This window comes from Orcinus orca, chromosome 1, assembly GCF_937001465.1.
Source record: "Orcinus orca chromosome 1, mOrcOrc1.1, whole genome shotgun sequence".
Lineage (NCBI taxonomy): Eukaryota > Metazoa > Chordata > Mammalia > Artiodactyla > Delphinidae > Orcinus > Orcinus orca.
Window position 1 is genome coordinate 92,428,383 of NC_064559.1, and position 17,144 is coordinate 92,445,526.

A 17,144-nucleotide genomic window follows, 5' to 3' on the forward strand; every position below is an offset into this window, starting at 1 on the left:
TTATTTCTAAAATGGGGATAATGCCATCTTTGATGTGAGAGGAAATGGAAAAATGATCTGAAATTAAGACAGAGCTGTGCAAATTAAGTTGTTATAATTATCACACTTTACTATTACTTCCAGCAACTGGGAATGACAGGGATAAAGGAAGGATAAAGTGGGAAAAGTTAGATTCTTTCTAAGGAAGAGAACATCAGTTAGCCTAACCTTGATGTTACCAAGCTTCTAGGCACAGATGAACCCTGAGAGAATTGGAGATAACCCTCTCGAGAGCCAGAGAGACCCAGAATCATCATGCAGAGTCAAGGGAGAAACCCAGAGAGTACTAGTAAGTGCCTGCTTTAGGTGTGAAAAGCACCTTGGTTCCCAAAGCCCAAAGCACTTTATACTTCACAGTGGAAAGGATGGTGTTTCTGAACTAATTAAAGCTAGAAAGCAAAAAAAAAAAGAAAATTAACAATATTTTTGCAAACTAGTGGCTATTATTTCATTACTTTTTAGCCCTCCCAACAACTTTTAGCCAAATACCCACATTTTTACAGATTTATTAAAAAAAAAACACCACCAGAAGTTAAGTAACTTGTGGGGCTTCCCTGGTGGCTCAGTGGTTAAGAATCTGCCTGCCAATGCAAGGGACACGGGTTCGATCCCTGGCCCAGGAAGATCCCACATGCCACAGAACTAAGCCCGTGCGCCACAACTACTGAGCCTGTGCTCTAGAACCTGCGCGCCACAACTACTGAAGCCTGCGTGCCTAGAGCCCATGCTCCGCAGCAAGAGAAGCCACGAGAATGAGAAGCTCGCGCACCGCAACTAAGAGTAGCCTCCGCTCACCGCAACTAGAGGAAGCCCGCACGCAGCAACGAAGACCCAACACAGGCAAAAATTAATTAATTAAAAATATTTAAAAAATAAAGTGAACAATTGATTAAAAAAAAGAAGAAGAAGTTAAGTGACTTGCCCTGGGTCATACAGCTAGCTGGTAACCACAGAAGTTGAAATTCACACCCATGTCTCCCTACTCAATTAATTCTTCCCATCAGGAAAAAAGGGGAGAAAATATGGGGCAGACTTAGTATTTCTAACCTTTAAGGGAAGAGCTTAATTCTTCTCAAGTAGCCCCAGAATCTGGGGTCCAGCTAACATTTGGAAGATAGAAGTGCTACCACCACAGCAAGTCACCCACAGTCAAAAGCTAACAAGATAATTGTGTCTGGATCTATAAATAGGTGGGTTGGGTTTAAAAAGAATGTAAGGGTTGTGTGCCAGGGAGGTACTAGTTCCCAGTGTGTGGAGAGAGAAAAAGGAACCTATCGTAACTGAGTATTCACAAGAAAACCCGGGTGGAGTCTTCTTCGTCAGCAAGGCCAGTAGGGCAGGGGAGAGTGAGGGGACAGGTGTGTTTGCAGGAAGCAGCAGACTCCACTCAGCAGGGGTGACGGCACAGTGGGAAGGAAGGGGATCCACGAGGGATAGAATTTAAAGCGCTGACACCTGGCTGGCCATCTATGGCCACAGATCCTGTACTGCTTTCCAACTTACTATGTGGAGGTGCCATGCCAATCCCAGCAAGGTCATTCCCTTTCATTCTGCCTGAACCAGTCTAGGCCTGACCCCAAAGCCTCCAGAAACAGCTCCAGCACGTTCAGACACCGCTCATCCTCAAGGGCAATGAGAGACGATGATCACAACCCAGGCCTCCACGACTTCTTTCTTTTCTCAACAGACTATCAACTTTGCAAAACCTTGAGACTGAAATGGCCAGTTGGGGACGATCAGAACTTTGGACAGTTGGCAACAAGGCAAATTAGAAGCAATGAAAGCGGCTTTGAGAGTTCCCATCAACTCAACTGAGAAGGGCGGCATGGAAGTTTACAAGTTAAAGTGAATTGTTTCTGTTCCCTTTCCTATGACGCACATGGGGATGAACTGGAAAAGCCTCATGGATTCTCATACTGAAACCGTGAGCCCTAAGAGGGGACCCTGGGTACTAGGATTCCCCGCCGCCCTCACTCAGAACCACCGTCTTGGAACACAACTCGGCTTGAACAAAGACCTTCCTCCCATCACCCCCGAGCTCCCCAACACCCACCCCCTTCATCTGCCTTCCCCTCCAGCCACATTAACTGCTCAGAAACGCAGTCACTCCACTCTAGAGTTACTCAGGAATCGCATTCTTAGAATAACTCATCAATTATACCTGTCAACTTGCCAAAAGTGCCACAGGGGAGGTGGAAAGTCTAGACTGCATCTAACTGCAGCGGCAAGCACCCCTGTTCGCAGAGGGCCCCAACTTTGCAAATGGCCTTGACAAGCTCACAAGAAACAAGAAGCCAGGAAAATGCAGAAGTGTCAGGTTGGAATGCAGACCCTATCACCAAGTTCCTCTCAGGCCCAAGGTAGGGCATGCATATCTCCCCATTTCTCTACTTGTAGACTAGGAAAATCCACACCCGTCTGCTAAAAGGATGTTCTGCCACAGAAGACCTGGGTTAGGAAACGGTGAAAAGAAATGTCATTGTGTGACTTAAATATAAACATAAACTCATTGTCAACAAAAGTGCTGCCAGGAAAGCAGCGCCACGACAGACAGACTTTTTAATTAATTGGCAAGAAATCATTAGTAATTAAAACATTTATTATATGCAAATTCCACTGCTAAATCTTTGGAAAGTTTATTCTGCTACGCAGGATAAATATTCCCGTGAACACCATTTATGTGACTAATATAGTTAGAAAGCCCCCCTTTGTTAATCTGTGAAAAGGTAAGCTTTCACTCAACTTAGCCTGAAATGAATCAGGATCCAAGTTATCCAGAACCCTAATGAATAAGGTGGTCCCTTGATTACAAAACTCTTTGTGAACAGAGCTATTCTGGGAAAAAAAAAAAAAAAAATCACTGGACGTGCACTGTATTTCCATGATAATGTGCATAACTATTGACCAAACTAATCTTAGGGAAGTTATTTTTAATCACCCTGTGCCTCAATTTCCTCACTTGTTAAATAATTATTTCCACCTTGTAGGATTGTTGTATACTTTAAAAAGAAATAACATATATGAACAGAAATGCTTTGCACAATGAGTGGCACATGAAACCTCAGTAAATGTTAGAAGTGTAATCATGCATTCCAAGTTTTTAATATCACCAAACCTCAACATCCCTGCAGAGTCTTTCTTATAATTTATTTGGTTTATAGTTTACTATAACAAATCCGCAGTCAGAAGGAGAAACAGACCCCAAGCGTCCTGACTCCTGAGATCAATTCCCTGTTCATCATCCAACAGAAGGAATTCTCAATTCCCTCCATCATCCAAACTCTGAAGGGCTAGGTGACAGCATCTGCTTTCAGGTATCACAGAGTTCACTATGATTTTGAAGATTTAGGGGAGCAAAAGGCAATAGATCTTCTGGCCATAACGCCAAGCAGGATTTCACGCTGTTGTCCTCCCCACTAAGGCTCACCAAAAATGGCATCTCACAATTTAACTTCCTCCTCACCAATTCAGGCCTCATTTTTCATACACCTCCCCCCACCCATGCTTGTTTACCTGAACTCAGCAGTATACCTGACCTTGGAGGCACAGGGAGTGGAGACCATTGGGAACCGTGGCAGGAGTGCATGAAGCCTTGACAAGCAGCGCGAGTAAGCCAGCCCAGAGCCCCAAAGCACTAAAAAAAAAAAAAAATCTGACGAGGTCAGGACTATGATGGAAGCATCCTCCTTTTGGCCTCTCCCTTCCTAGTGAGAGCTGGCCGAGGTATTTCTCCTATCAGCCTTTCTCCATGAGGCTCCACGTCAGAGTCAATACGCTTATTCTTCTCTGAGAAACAAGTGCATTGCAACAGGGACAGAAATCTAATTCCACCTCAATCAGTGGCTCACTCACTATAAGACCTTGGAAAAGTCACTTCCCCTCCGTCCCTGGCAATTCAATCCCGGGAACAGGAATCAGAAAGGCATTCATCAGCCCCCTTCCCGTAGTGAGAGGTGGATAATATCACCTCCACCTTAAATACCTCGCAGGGATCGGAGAGGATGGATGAGCCAGCATTACAGCCAATATTCTACTCACCGGCAATAAACAACTCACCTTTTGGAGGTAAACAGGCTCTTTCCAGGGCACCAGGGGATCATTTAGCACTCAGAAATAAGTAACCTGCTCTGTGGTCCTCTGGTGCCCTGAAAAGTGTAATCTACCTCCAAAAAGTGAGCCCTGAACTCCCAGAGAATTCGTTTTCTCACGGTAGGATCAGAAAGCTTCGATGTTTCCAGCTTCAGGAAAAACACCCCTGATATCTTTTTCCCATCCCTTCTCTCCCCTCTGTTGGGCCCATCTCCTTACAGATCATCCTATTCTCTCTTCTCCTCAAACAGAAACCAGATGAAACCGTCCGCAAACAAGTTGGGAATGCTCAGTGTGTGCCTGGGGAAACTTAAACAAAAATCCTTTCTGGGCCTGCCACCCTCCCCTCGCCCCTCCCCCTCCCCTCCCCCCTCCCCTCCTCCTCCCGCCTCCCCATCCCTCCCCTCCCCCTCCCCCGTCCCTCTCCCCTCCTCCCTCTCCTCCTCCCCCTCCCTCCTCCTCCCCCCTCCTCCCCTCCTCCGTCTCCTCCTCCCCCTCCCTCCTCCTCCCCCTCCTCCCCTCCCCCTCCCCCCTCCTCCCCCTCCTCCTCACTCCTCCCCATGGTTGTTAAGGGCCCAGCCAGTTAATGGGAAATCTTCTCCTTTCTCCCCCCTCCCCCACAGCCCCTCTCCCGGCTGGGTCCTCAGCATTTGATTCCTGTCTGTCACTGAGTGATGAGGACAAAGGGTGAGGAGTCAGGAAAAGGTCTGGGCCACTTTGTTCAGAGTCTGGATGCGAACTTTGGATGAACTCTTCATCAGGGAGGGGGCTGGGGAGGAGAGGAGAGGCCAGCAAGGAGAAATTCACTGCTCTCTGGGCTCAAGCCTCAAAAAAAAAAAAAAGAAAGAAAAGAAAGAAAAAAAGGAGATAGAAATATTCTCTTTAAACAACAGAAGGGGGAAAAAATAGGTTAGGAGGGTAGAAACAGCCTCCCTCAGCCCCCTTAGAGAAAAAGAGGGCACCGTGTGGGTGAGGGGTGTGTGCTTAAGAAAACAGAAGGCCAGGGCACCGCTCTCTAACGCGGCTGTTGGGCCCATGCTGTGGGCTGCCAGCCAAGAGCTAGTTTTGTTTCTTCCCCCTCCAGCCGGTCTCTCTTTCTCCCTCTAATTTTTTTTCCCCCTAAACCAAAGGGAATTCCTAATAAAGCCACACTAGACTTGCAGAAAGCAAAGGGAAGGAAGAAGGGACCAGGGATGGGAAAAGACAGATCAAACCCTATGCCATCTGAAAGTCCAAAATATGCATGTAAAATTACAGCACACTTCATCACATGCATAAACCCATATGCATAAACCCGAGAATGTTCAGTCCTGAGTTGATTTCTCTTTTTTTCATCATCTGTGTGTATGTGTGTGTTTGCATGTCCAGGCTGGCAACTTCTACTGTGTGACTTTTCCCCCCTACCCCGTACAGGAGTTTTTTAAAAAGCACCATTAACATAGAGCTGGAACCACTGCAAAAGCCAGTTTGTCTTCTTAGTGCTCAATAAAAGCCGGCTAGAACTCTTTCACCTCCACTTACTATTGATTTTTCTATTGTACTCTACAGGCGTGTGTATCTCACTCATCGGACTGTCTTTCATTCTGTGAACCTCTCCAACCACATCTGGACGTGAGGTTTTTCAGCTCCCAGTGATGGTATCCCTGTTTCATTCAATCATTTTGCGCCCGGCTGCCATCACGCAGCCACTTTGGGTCTGGCCTCTGTCCTTTGGTCTTTGCCTCAGACTCTGGATTTCAATTCCCCCAAATCAGCTGTCCGTCCCAGCAAGGACAGGTGAGAGGGGACAAGGCCTCCCTGCATCCCCAGGGCTCTTTCCCCTCTCATTCTGCATATAAAAAGTGGGCTTAAGTGACTGGGTGGGAGATTCACACTTCCAGGGCTAGAAAGCTGTGGGAAGTAGGGGGATAGGGATGCTACAACATCTGGCACTTGTCTCTCTACTTCTCCCGGGAACACCCCCTGGGGTGGTGTATGTGAGGCTGTTTCTTGAAGCAGAAGTGCCCAACGGCTGCAAGTGGGCACAACTTCAAAAAAAAACTGATGAAAAGAAGCAGATAGATAAAAAAGAGTAGATATATGTATATGCATAACTGAATCACTTTGCTGTATACCTGAAACTAACACAACACTGTAAATCAACTGCATTCCAATCAAAATTATAAAAAAAAAAGAGAGAGAGAGGCAGATAGATGGACCAACGAGATGACCATTCACTAAGCTTCTGAGAAACTGGAGTTAGCAAGGGAATCTGTGTATTGAAAACCTCTCATTTTGCACTCCTATGAATAGGAAGATAAGCTCCACACATCGAATAAGTGTGCCTGATGTCCTTCCTCAAGAAAATCGGACACACAAAGATTGGCAAGTAATAACAAAAAAAAGGCAGATGAAACATTATGAGATGAGTACTCACATTACAAAAACGGCTCTTCGCCCTACAAAAGGAGTGCTACAAGCCTAGCCCTGGAAGAGACCTCTTAATCTTTCAAATTGAATCCCTTCACTTAACAATAAGGCAGCCGAGACCGCCAGAGTATAAGGAACATACCCAAGTCCCTGCTCTCTGTAATATCCCCATCCAGGGTTCTTTCCATCACACACGTTGTTTCCATGAAGCGAAGGAGTGGACCCAGATAAAGGACACAGTTATCAAAACTGGACCCAAACACTTTTCAGGAACTTATCCACACAAAGTGAAAGACGCCGGTACCCACTACCTGAAGATACAGCAGAAGCTGTAGCATCCTAAGGCCTGGTGCACGAAACCAGGGAATATGAAATAGGCACACACATAAACATCAAGCCACGTTTGCTATCTCCCTTGTGTCCATCATCCTGGGCACCATCCTTAAGCGTGAGGTGTGAGGGTTTGTGGGGTCGACCTCCAAGTTTCATTCTCCATACAAAATCCTGGTGGACTGCTGCCGCTGTTCTCTCTGTGGGCAGCTCACCTCTATCTTCAAGTTGCCTCTGTGGATAACAGCCTCAACAGGCCATCGTCAAACCTCTCCATCACACCTCTCTGTTCAACTCCCTTGGGATCTTGAGCTCCGTATTCACTGCATGCCCCACCAATTCTGTGTTCAACAAGATTGCTAAATCTATGCCATGTTCTAAATCAGCCCCGCACATGCCGGCCAATCTGTGAGTTCTCTCTCTTCGATTCTGCTTCAATTTTGTAAGCAGTGGTGACAGGATAGGTTAGAGAAAAAAAAATCTTCAAGTTGGGTTGTCGTTTGTAATTGACAATGCATGGTACACCCATATCTCACTGGAGATTCATAACCTCCCTGGAAGTGGACAGAGCCAGGGGGATGTGTGTAATAGTGCCCACCTTACAGGTGAGGAAGCTGGCCTGAGTGGCAGGCCTCTCGTTACCTATCTCCTCAATAGTAGAAGAGGCCAGGATCTGTTCTCCTGCATCACAGAGCTGCTCCAAATGGGCCTGGATGTTTCTGTTTTGCTTTGGAAATGAAGAGGGGAAAAAAACATACATTTCCTGAACACTCATCACGTGCCTAGTGCCGTGTCTGAGGCTTGTTCAGGGATGACTATAGCATCTTCACCCATAAGCAGCTTCCTCTGGGCAAGCAATGACACAGATGCACATGTATCTTCTGTATCCTTTGCTCTTCTTATTCCTATTTGTCTGCATACATTAGAGCAATAACTCCACCAGGATAAACCATTAAACATAAGCAGTGGATGCTGGGTGCATCTTCCTGTTTGGTTTGACAGGTAGATTTGCCAGTAGGATTATGAAAGTGATCATCTATATTTACAGTTCTTTCAACATACTAAAAAATGCTCTAATTTCCAAGGGTGTGAGTACAGCACATATCCTCTCTGTGTACAACACAGTTGTACTGTCAGGTTCCCAGATTTCTTTTTCTCTCTTTGACTTTAGTACCCTAGGAAGATGCCATCTGTTGAATATATGAATGAGTGAATGAATGAATGAATGTATATAAGCACTGCTTATTCAAGGGATAGTACAGAAAAGGCGTGAGACTATAAATTGAAAGTTATTTTGTTTATTAATGACAAAGGAAAGGGGTCTTATTCGAGAAAAAAACTACACATGGGTGTAAGATGTAAAGAAAAAAGTTTACAGACCAAAATGCTGAAAGTTTCTCTGCTAGACATCCATTGTAATTAGCTACCAAGATGCCCAACTTAGGGTGAGAGTGTTGGCAACTGAGAAGAGCCTTAAACAGAGTGGCTCTGCTGAGCAAAGGAGTGGAACAGCCACAGAAGAGAATCAGACAAAGAAACTGGTTCTAGTGGTCTTTGAATCAAGCCAAAGGCACTCTTCAGGACACTTTTATTTAAATGTACTGACCCTCAAAGACCACACAGCCCTCCTCAAAGTCCACAGTGAGATTCCTGGTCTAAGACAAACATCCCCACTCTCCCCAGGAGAAGACTACATAGCAAAGCCACTAAAGCAAACGCAGGACCCTACATGGAACAGGGCTCATGAGGAGGGAGATGTGTAGGGAAAATGAGCTTTTTGATACTCTTCACTTGGAAACATCTGAACTGCACTGGGATGGGGGAAGGATATCCTCAGGGAGTGACCCTGAAAAGTGACAGCCCGGTTTGAGATATCACAGACTCCAACTAGGAATTTTCAAGCAGGGAGGGGGCTAGCAGGAGGAAGGTAGGGGCAATTCTTCCTTTCTTCCTCCCCAAGGACAGGTTTAAATTACACGTGCTTACACTGGGAGGGGTGAGGGGAGAAGTGTAGAGGGTGCCCAGAGAGCCTCTTACTCAATTACTTCCCCTGCTGTGGGGTCTACAACAGCTTTCACATTTTAAAAAATCACACTTTCAACTTCTTGGGTTTATTTGTATTTATTACTATTACTATTATTATTATCTAATGGAGGAGTCCTTTTCCAGGATTCCAATTGATCTGATGGGAGGAAAACTGGGCAGAAAGTCAGAAGCAGAAGCAAAGAGAAAGCTGGCATAACTTTGGGGAGAGGGGAAAGAAAAAAGAGGAGGCTTTGTAGATAGGAAAAGACAGGACAATTTGAGGATGGGAATAAAAGGAAGGTACTGGAATCTGAGCCATTGACTAGTTAAAGCAGCTGCCCCTCCCACCTCTGCCTCTCCCACTGAAAGGTTGTGTCTAGCCAGCTTCCTAAATCTGATTATCATTTGTCTTACACGGTTCTCATGTGACGTCTCTTGCACGCTCTTCCCGCCCCTCCGTCTACCTTGTGACACCCTGAGCACCCTTCATCACCCCAAGGCCGAGACCATAACTCAGAAAACCCAGACTCAGAGGAGCCATTCAATAACAGGTTGATTCTAACCAGAAACCTCTTTGTCTCTGAGCACTGGGTTTGGAGCACTTCACTGGAGTGATCCAATAGATCTAAGAGGGATTTCCATCCTGTCTTCTTATTTTTTGACACATTGCAGAAGCACACGCATAAGGTTCAGAAACTAGTACGCTCACAGCAGACAGCAGTAATTTTGGAAATAATTTCTTAAGATAGGCAGTCTGAAAATAGAAATAAGTACGATTCAGATTTAGATGAATTATCTGTGACTCCTTTTTCCCTTCCTTCCTTCAACTAACGCTTACTGAGCATCACATATATACCAAGCACTGTGCTAGGTATGCAGAGATGAATAAAGCATGGCTCACTAGTTTACCATCTGGAAGGGGGAGAAGCTTACAATCTCAGACAAAACTGCAATCATCTTTCTGGAAACTTTGAGAGTGTACAGAGGGTTAAAGACTGTGCTATACTTAGGTCACCTGCAAGGCCCTGATCAATGGCTGCCCTGAAGCCCCCTCTATTTTCTCCCAATGATAAGCAATTTGAGGACAAGGTCCTATCTTGCATTTCCCATTGTGCCTAGCTTCGAAGGCAGCACCAGGTAAAGGTTTTTAAAAAGAAAGGAAAAGAGGGAGAAAGGGAAATATGAACGTAAAAATTCTCTGATTAATATAACAATGAATAACTAAAAAATTAACAAAACTGGGTAAAAGCCAGATGTGGCAGTTATCTGTTCTTTTCACTCTTTATTTTACAAGTATGTCCCAGGGATCATTCGTTCTTCCTGGTCTTAGGATCCAGTGTTCTCTATAAGTCATTACAGGAATGGTAGTGGTGGCCATCACTCTGACAGGCAGCGGCTGCCAGGTCAAGTCAGGAAGAGGCCAAAAGAGGGGTCCCACTCCCTACCTCCCTGAGGCCCCATCACACCCTCATCCCAGAGAGCTGGGGGTTGGGGAGGCTGGGGTAGTTAACCAAGGACCTCCCCCCTAAAAGAGAAAGGAAATGAAAATGTTAATCTGCAAGACAGTGGCCTCACTCCTCACTCAGATGCCCTCATCATTCCTGTTTTAACCCTCCCCTCTCCGGGCTTAAGGATCCAAACCCCAAACTCCAAAAGGAGAAGCTAGCTGTATTGAGAGTGTATTTTAAGCAATCTTATACGTCATTTCACACACAAAAAACGTTCATGCCTCTATTATACTTATCAAGCTAGAGTACAATGTATCTATTAAGATGTACCTATGCCAGTAGACCATAAACTCCTCAAGGGCAGGAACTTTTGATCCCTCTTTTTGATGGCAATTCTCAGTAAATGTTAATGAATGGATTTTCCCCCTTTTTGGATAAGAAGATAAAAGAGTGTTTCAATTCAAAAACTATTAACTGAGTATTTACTACACATATGCTGGGCATATAAGTTCTAATCACTGTTTTCCAGAAATTCATTAGCCTAATGAGGGAGTCAGTTTGTCAACCAATAATTATAATAAGATCTGGCAAGTGTCGTGGGGACGTTATACATAAAGGGCTACAGTAAAATATGAAATATAATATCTTGTTTATATGTTGAGGGCAACATCTATCATATCATTTAGCATCTTATTAGGAACCACAGGAGAAATTCTGCATGCAGCCAACAACTGATTCACTTTCAATTCTAAATGCTTTGAAATTTGAAATCGAGCCTGTTTCCCTTTTTGCTTTTGCTACCAGGAAGCAAACAGTCAAATCTATAGCCAGCCTCTACAGGATCTAGACTGAACAAGGTCCTAAGACTAGTTTGATCCAAAGTGTCAAGAAGCTATTTCCTTACCAGCAAAAGGCTTGGGAAGGCCACAATGAGAAAGGATCTTGTGCGTGCAATTTTACATACTAATGCTCCCTTGCACTTTATTTTTCTACCTTAATTTTCTCTTCTAATTTCCTCATTTCTTTAGTAAATCTCTTCGTTTTGCTTGTACCTTCTGGTAAGCTGCTTGAATTCCTCTTTGAAATGAGATGAGCAATAAACAAATAAATAAATAAGATACATAACAGATTCTATTCATAAATAGAAGAGAATTTCATTCCTGAGTATATAATCATCTCCAAGAAACAGAACATTCATATGGCCATAAGGAAAATGACAGGAAGAAAATATAAACATGGGGGAGGGACTTATAATAGATATTGAGCTAGGGCAGTACAATTAAAGGTGAATTTATTTTCTTTTATAATGTATTTTCTTTATTAAGGTCTTCCTGGGATTATACTGTTTTCTAAACAATACATTTAAACATAAGATACCTTGAATTCTTTTTTTTTCCTTCTACCCCTGGGGTGATGTGAAGATAACAAGCCCAGTACCATCACCATCCAGGCCCATCCCGAGGCAGCTGTCCTCTCCTCTAAGCTGAGAACACCCACTCATCAAAAACAAGAGCTGCTCAATGTGCCATTCTGAAAAGACTGGCTCTGCAACTGGGCAGGTGAGACTTTCTGGTTTCACCAAGGAAGCTTCCATTCAGTTGCACACGCAGGTGTGACAGAAGGACAGCAGGACCAGGAAAGGCATGCAAGAACAAGACACTGTGCCTGGCTTTAAGTTCCCGAGTCCTAGGCTCCTGAGAAGGAACTAGAAAAGATGACATAGATATAAAATATATATAAAACAGACGGGCAGTCAAGCTTTAGCCCACCTATGAAAGTAAGTCATGCACACTGCCTGAAAGAAATCAGGTAGATTCTAAAAAAGCAAATAGGCAGGGGCCTAACAAAAACCAGGAAACAGGCCCAGGGAGAATTTTGGACTTATCTCCTTTTATTTATGTCTTACAGCCAACCACAGCCAAGAGATAATGAAGTTCATGTACCTGAGAAACAGGACCAGAAGTGGGCAAGCCAAATGATTTGTTATTTGGACACCTGAGTAGGATTCCACGGGATTTTCTGGGAAGAATCACAAGCTGAAGGGCTGTCACTCAATGGGAATGAAGATTTTGGTAGAAAAATCTACGTTTAGTAAAACTTCCTGAGTCAAACCTGTCCCAACAGATCCTCTCATAAGCTGTGCAATTTTCGAGAAGTTCATGAAACTCTCTTTCAGTTTCCTCATCTTAAAAACTGAGGCAACGATAGTAGCTCCACATGTGCTCTATGCATTAACTATTATTACCTGCGCACAGAAGAATTTCCTGCTCCAAAGGGGAAAAGGGGCATCACTTCCGCTGACGTTTTCCGTTCAGCTTCATGCTAAGATGACCCACCACCACTCTTCTCCCAGCCTGGGGCCCACGGCAGTCTTCCCTTCAAATCACTTGGATAGGGTAAACATGAGTATAAAGTAACAGCTTAACCATCTACACTGCCTGCCTCCCTTCCTCGGCTGACAGCCAGGACAGACAGACTGTGCGTCTGTGTGTTCCAAGAGTAGGAGAAGCCTCCAGGGCTGGCCTGTCCCAGTAACTGGATTGAACAAGCTCCTAGACCAGTTTGATCCAAAGAGACAAGCAGCTATTTCCTCACCAGCAGAACAGCTGGGCCTGGCTGAGCCAGCCACAGCGAGAAAGCCATCACCTGAGTCCCATAAACCTTAAGGAGACAGTAGGTCTAATGGCACAAGGCCTCAAAGAGCGTCAAGTTAACCCAGTGTCTTCTACCAGCAGGGGGGGAAAGAAGGGAGCTGTGCAAGGGGAGGGTATGAATGTGAAAGATGAAGCTAACCATGAAAATTTAATTTGTTAAAATAATGACTAGAAAATGACAGATAATGCACAAATTGTCTACATGCATTTACTGAATACATAATAAATGTGTGTGTGAATATACAGAACTATATATGCATACCCTGATAAAAATTAATTCCAGCTTCTCAAAAGCATCCTTGTTTGTCTCCCTGCTGGCGAGAACCCTGGCGCACAGAGGTAAATTTCACACTTCCTCTCAGCAGTCCCTCCACGCGGACCCTGTAGCTTAAGCCGCCCAGGTAAGCAAATGTCACAGATGCCTCTTCGGCGGGCGGTAAATTCCAGCCATCCCAGGGAAATGCCAAGTGGTCTCAGGTCACAGGTTGGGCAAATAGTGATTTGAGGGTCTGGGGGATGCCCCATTGAAGGGGAGGAAGGGAACAAAAGAGAGTGAAAGGGGAAGCAGAAAGGAAAGGAAAGCAGAGGCAGGGTTTAGCGAAAAGCAAGAAGGCCAGCTATGTGAGGACTCAAACACAGAACATTTCTCAGGCTGCCGAAGTAAAAATCAGCACCCTTTGAAAGAAAGAAAGCGTTCTGCCACGTGTATCACCCTGCATGTTCAAGAACTTTGGGTCGGAATGACATTCTCAGATACACTCCTGGCCGTAAGCAACAGAGTCCTGTCTTGGGCAGAGGGCTTTGGAAGCAAGTCAGCTGCCCATGTTACAAAGATCATGACCATGATACCGGCCCCTTACTGGGCTGTAGGTTCCTTGAGGTTAAGGCCCACCGCTGGCACATTTGTGTTCCTCGGTGTCTTTCATGCCTTATACAGAGAAGTTTCATAAATATATGCTACAGCAATGAATGGGCTAAAATAGTATACAACTCTGCAATTTCATCATGCCCTCCAGAAGGTCTAAAATGAAATGTCTAACTGGTGTTGAAAAATTAAACCCAACCAGGACAGGAATTCATTTTTAACTTTTTCACTTTTCAACCTGTGGGACATAAGAGTTTTGCCCAATATCTCCAGAAATGATGGCACTCAAAAATATCTGGTCAAACTTACTTAAAAACAGTCAAGCTTCCATGACCCTCACTTAGGAAAGCCAACATTCAGGAGGTGACGTAAGTCAACATAAGTGAGGAGAAGACATATTCTAGTGGGATCTTGAAAAGACAACCAATCTTTGCATACTTAAGACCAAATGGAAGCCACTAGGGAGATTCTCTCCTTCGTATAAGCCTCTAGGAAGTTAATCTGCAGCTGTAGTTACCAAGATATCACAGCCTGAAACACCTAAAAAGGGAAGAGGAAATGAGTAGGGAAATGAGTAGGAGGTGGCAGTGTCCAAATCAGGAACAGAGGGAAGCAATTATTTTCATTCTTTATTATCCCCATTGCTGGTATTAGTATTGCTACTCTTATATTTTAGCTGTAACATCTGTAACAGAAGGAACATGTGAACTCTCAACCTATATAATAACCCTTCCATCCTCTCCCCCAGAGTTACTGGGATGAGAAACTCATCCTGTGAAATTAATAACGGGCCTCATTCTTCAGCTGGTGGATCAGAGACTAGGCTGGTGGAAATTTATAGAGAGAATGAATTCATAGATTTTCGAAGTAATGAGGGAATTCAACCTTCTTGCTCTCCCACATTCATTCAGTAGAAAGTTTCTGGAGGGTCTATTAGAGGACCTGGTGGGTGCCCAAGGAGGCTGCAACAGAGCAATGATAAGAAAGCACAAGAATCCATTTAAGAATAATAATCACACATCAAGAACATCTTTCCTGGTGTAACTTTCGAAGAAGAAAAATAAAGTAATATGGCTTAGGCCTGAGCACGATGACAGCCCCTTCCTGCCTTGGCTCCAGCAGGCTAGGTGGGGGAGGGGAGGCAACTATGTGTGTATGGGTTGGAGGGGGGCAAACTACCAAAATCGATTCTTTACTTTCAGAAGACTCTCGCAAAAAGAAGGCAGCGTGAGGCCCCTTGAAGCCTTCCTCTGAGATAAGACAAGCCAGCACATAAGAAACTAGGTCCGTGGGAAGGCACCTAACCTTCTTCAAGTGTTAAAGAAATCAGACCAAGCTTAAGGAAAACAAATGTCAGCGCTGTTTAAAGTACATCAAGGTTCTTTGGGTTAAAAATCTCCCCAGGGGAAGATGATGTGCTCCCTGTAAGAGCTGAGAGAGAGAAGATGGGAGAGGGTTTCTGCAGTAACTTCAGATTATGTTATTTGATTCATTTCAATACCATGAAGCATCAACCGGACTATTTATTGAACAGAAAGGAAACAACACAGAGGCAACTAAGCAAGGAGCTGCAAATTAAGATGTGTGCCTGTGAGCGCGGGTACCCGCACACGCTCACCCACGTGCTTACACGCTGCCTTCTGAATTTCACTTCTGTATGCAAGACCACCACCGCCGGCGTCTGCACTGCACGGCCACTTTGCATACCGAAAATGCGGCACAGACCCCGCGCCTGGCTCCCTGGGGACAGACCCCCGCAACCCTCGCTGCTCGCTGGAGGCTCCGATTGCTGTGGCTGCGAGGGTCCAAGCGCAGACTGAGAGGTGTTTAATAAAGGAAGGATGACTCCCGCGAGACTTTCCCCCTGGCGGGTGTGGGGTCCTCTCCTATCTCCCTCTCGGGAATTGGAGAGTGAGGGCAGCTAAGGAGAGGAGGTGGCGGGGGGAGGAAGGGATCCTGGGGCGCCCAAAAGGAAGGAATCGGTGAAAACACAACCAAGCCCTTCTCCGGGGACTCTCGGCTTCCCGGGCCGCGCCCGGGCGGCCCGCGCCAGGGGTTCGGGGGCTCGAGGACGGCTCTGCGCTGGGCGGCGGCTCCCTGCCAGTGCGCGCAGCCCCGCGGGGCGCAGAGGAGGCCCCCGGGCCCGGCCGGAAACGCGAAGGCGGCGGGCGCTGATACCCCTGCATCAGCATCAGCCCCGTGGTGAGGTCACCAGCTTTCAAGGAGGCTTCGCAGCTCCCCCAGAGCCCACTCCTCTGAAAGGCTAATTGTGCGCGCTGCTGCAGCAAGACCCAGGCGCCCGTCTACCCAGGCCCAGCTCAGAGCATTACGATCCTGTCTGAAAGGGGCCTCTGCTTAGCACAAGGCCATGTGGCCGGCCACCCCGCTCCTCCAAGGTTTCTTAGCATTTTCTTAAGTTCCCAAAGTTTTATTTCGTAATGCATCCCCTTAAACTCCTTCCCGACGACGCCGATTTCTCTTTCCCACCTGATCTAAGCAAACAGGCTCTCTCATCTCAGGCGTTTTCTGGTTGTTTTCTCCTTTCCCCTTTGATTAGCCTCAGGACGAAGCTGCTTTAATTTATTCCTCACACGATCTAGTTACTTCTCCGGCCTTCAGACTCCGTGCTGCGCGCAGCATCACCACCCACCCACGCATTTCCCACGCAAGGGGTTAGGGATTACAAGCACCCTAGTAAGGAGGCCACACAAAGGAAAGCGGTGCATGTGTTGCCCGCGCTTTGTTTTTAAACGTTTATTAATGTAAGCAGGGTGCACGGCCCTAGAGCCTCTGCATGCAAATTCTGTAGAGAGGAATTAACGTCTACACACTCATATCCACAGAGAGCCTTTCAGAATAGATGTAGGCTGGGCTCGTCATCAGGGTCTCTGAGAGGCTCTCTTTGTTAGGGACAAAATATAAATGCAAACTTTCAATTCTATTAACAATGGTAATTATAAGGAGGATTCTCTTACAGTGACAAGACTTGGGCTCAAATCACCTAAAGCCCTCAGAAAAATGACTGACTGACAGCTATCTCTCAGCCCTACCAGCACAGGCCACTAGGTAAATGTATTCCTTTGACCTACTAGCAGATTCAACCCTGTCTCAAAGCAGGACAAATAGATGGAACTTTCTTCTCACACTTACTGAACCACACTTTCTTAAGGAAAGTCAAACATCTTTCTAGATATCCTCACTTTGTTTCCAGAAGCCCCACTGACAGGTAGGTGGGAAACAGACATTATTTTAGTATTTCAGCTGAGGCACACTGTACAAGCAACT

General features: G+C 45.5%; 1 protein-coding gene across 5 annotated transcripts in view; it reads right to left on the bottom strand.

Moving 5' to 3' along the window:
• Positions 1-17,144, bottom strand: part of PBX1 (PBX homeobox 1) — a 283,269-nt gene that overhangs the window by 252,000 nt on the left and 14,125 nt on the right. Inside the window, exon 2 of one of the 5 annotated variants that reach the window (XM_049702446.1) lies at positions 12,586-14,399. The exons of the other annotated variants lie outside the window; for them this stretch is intronic. The gene's annotated coding sequence lies outside the window, so the exon portion shown is untranslated. The remainder of the gene's footprint in view (positions 1-12,585; positions 14,400-17,144) is intronic. 5 annotated transcript variants of the gene reach the window in all.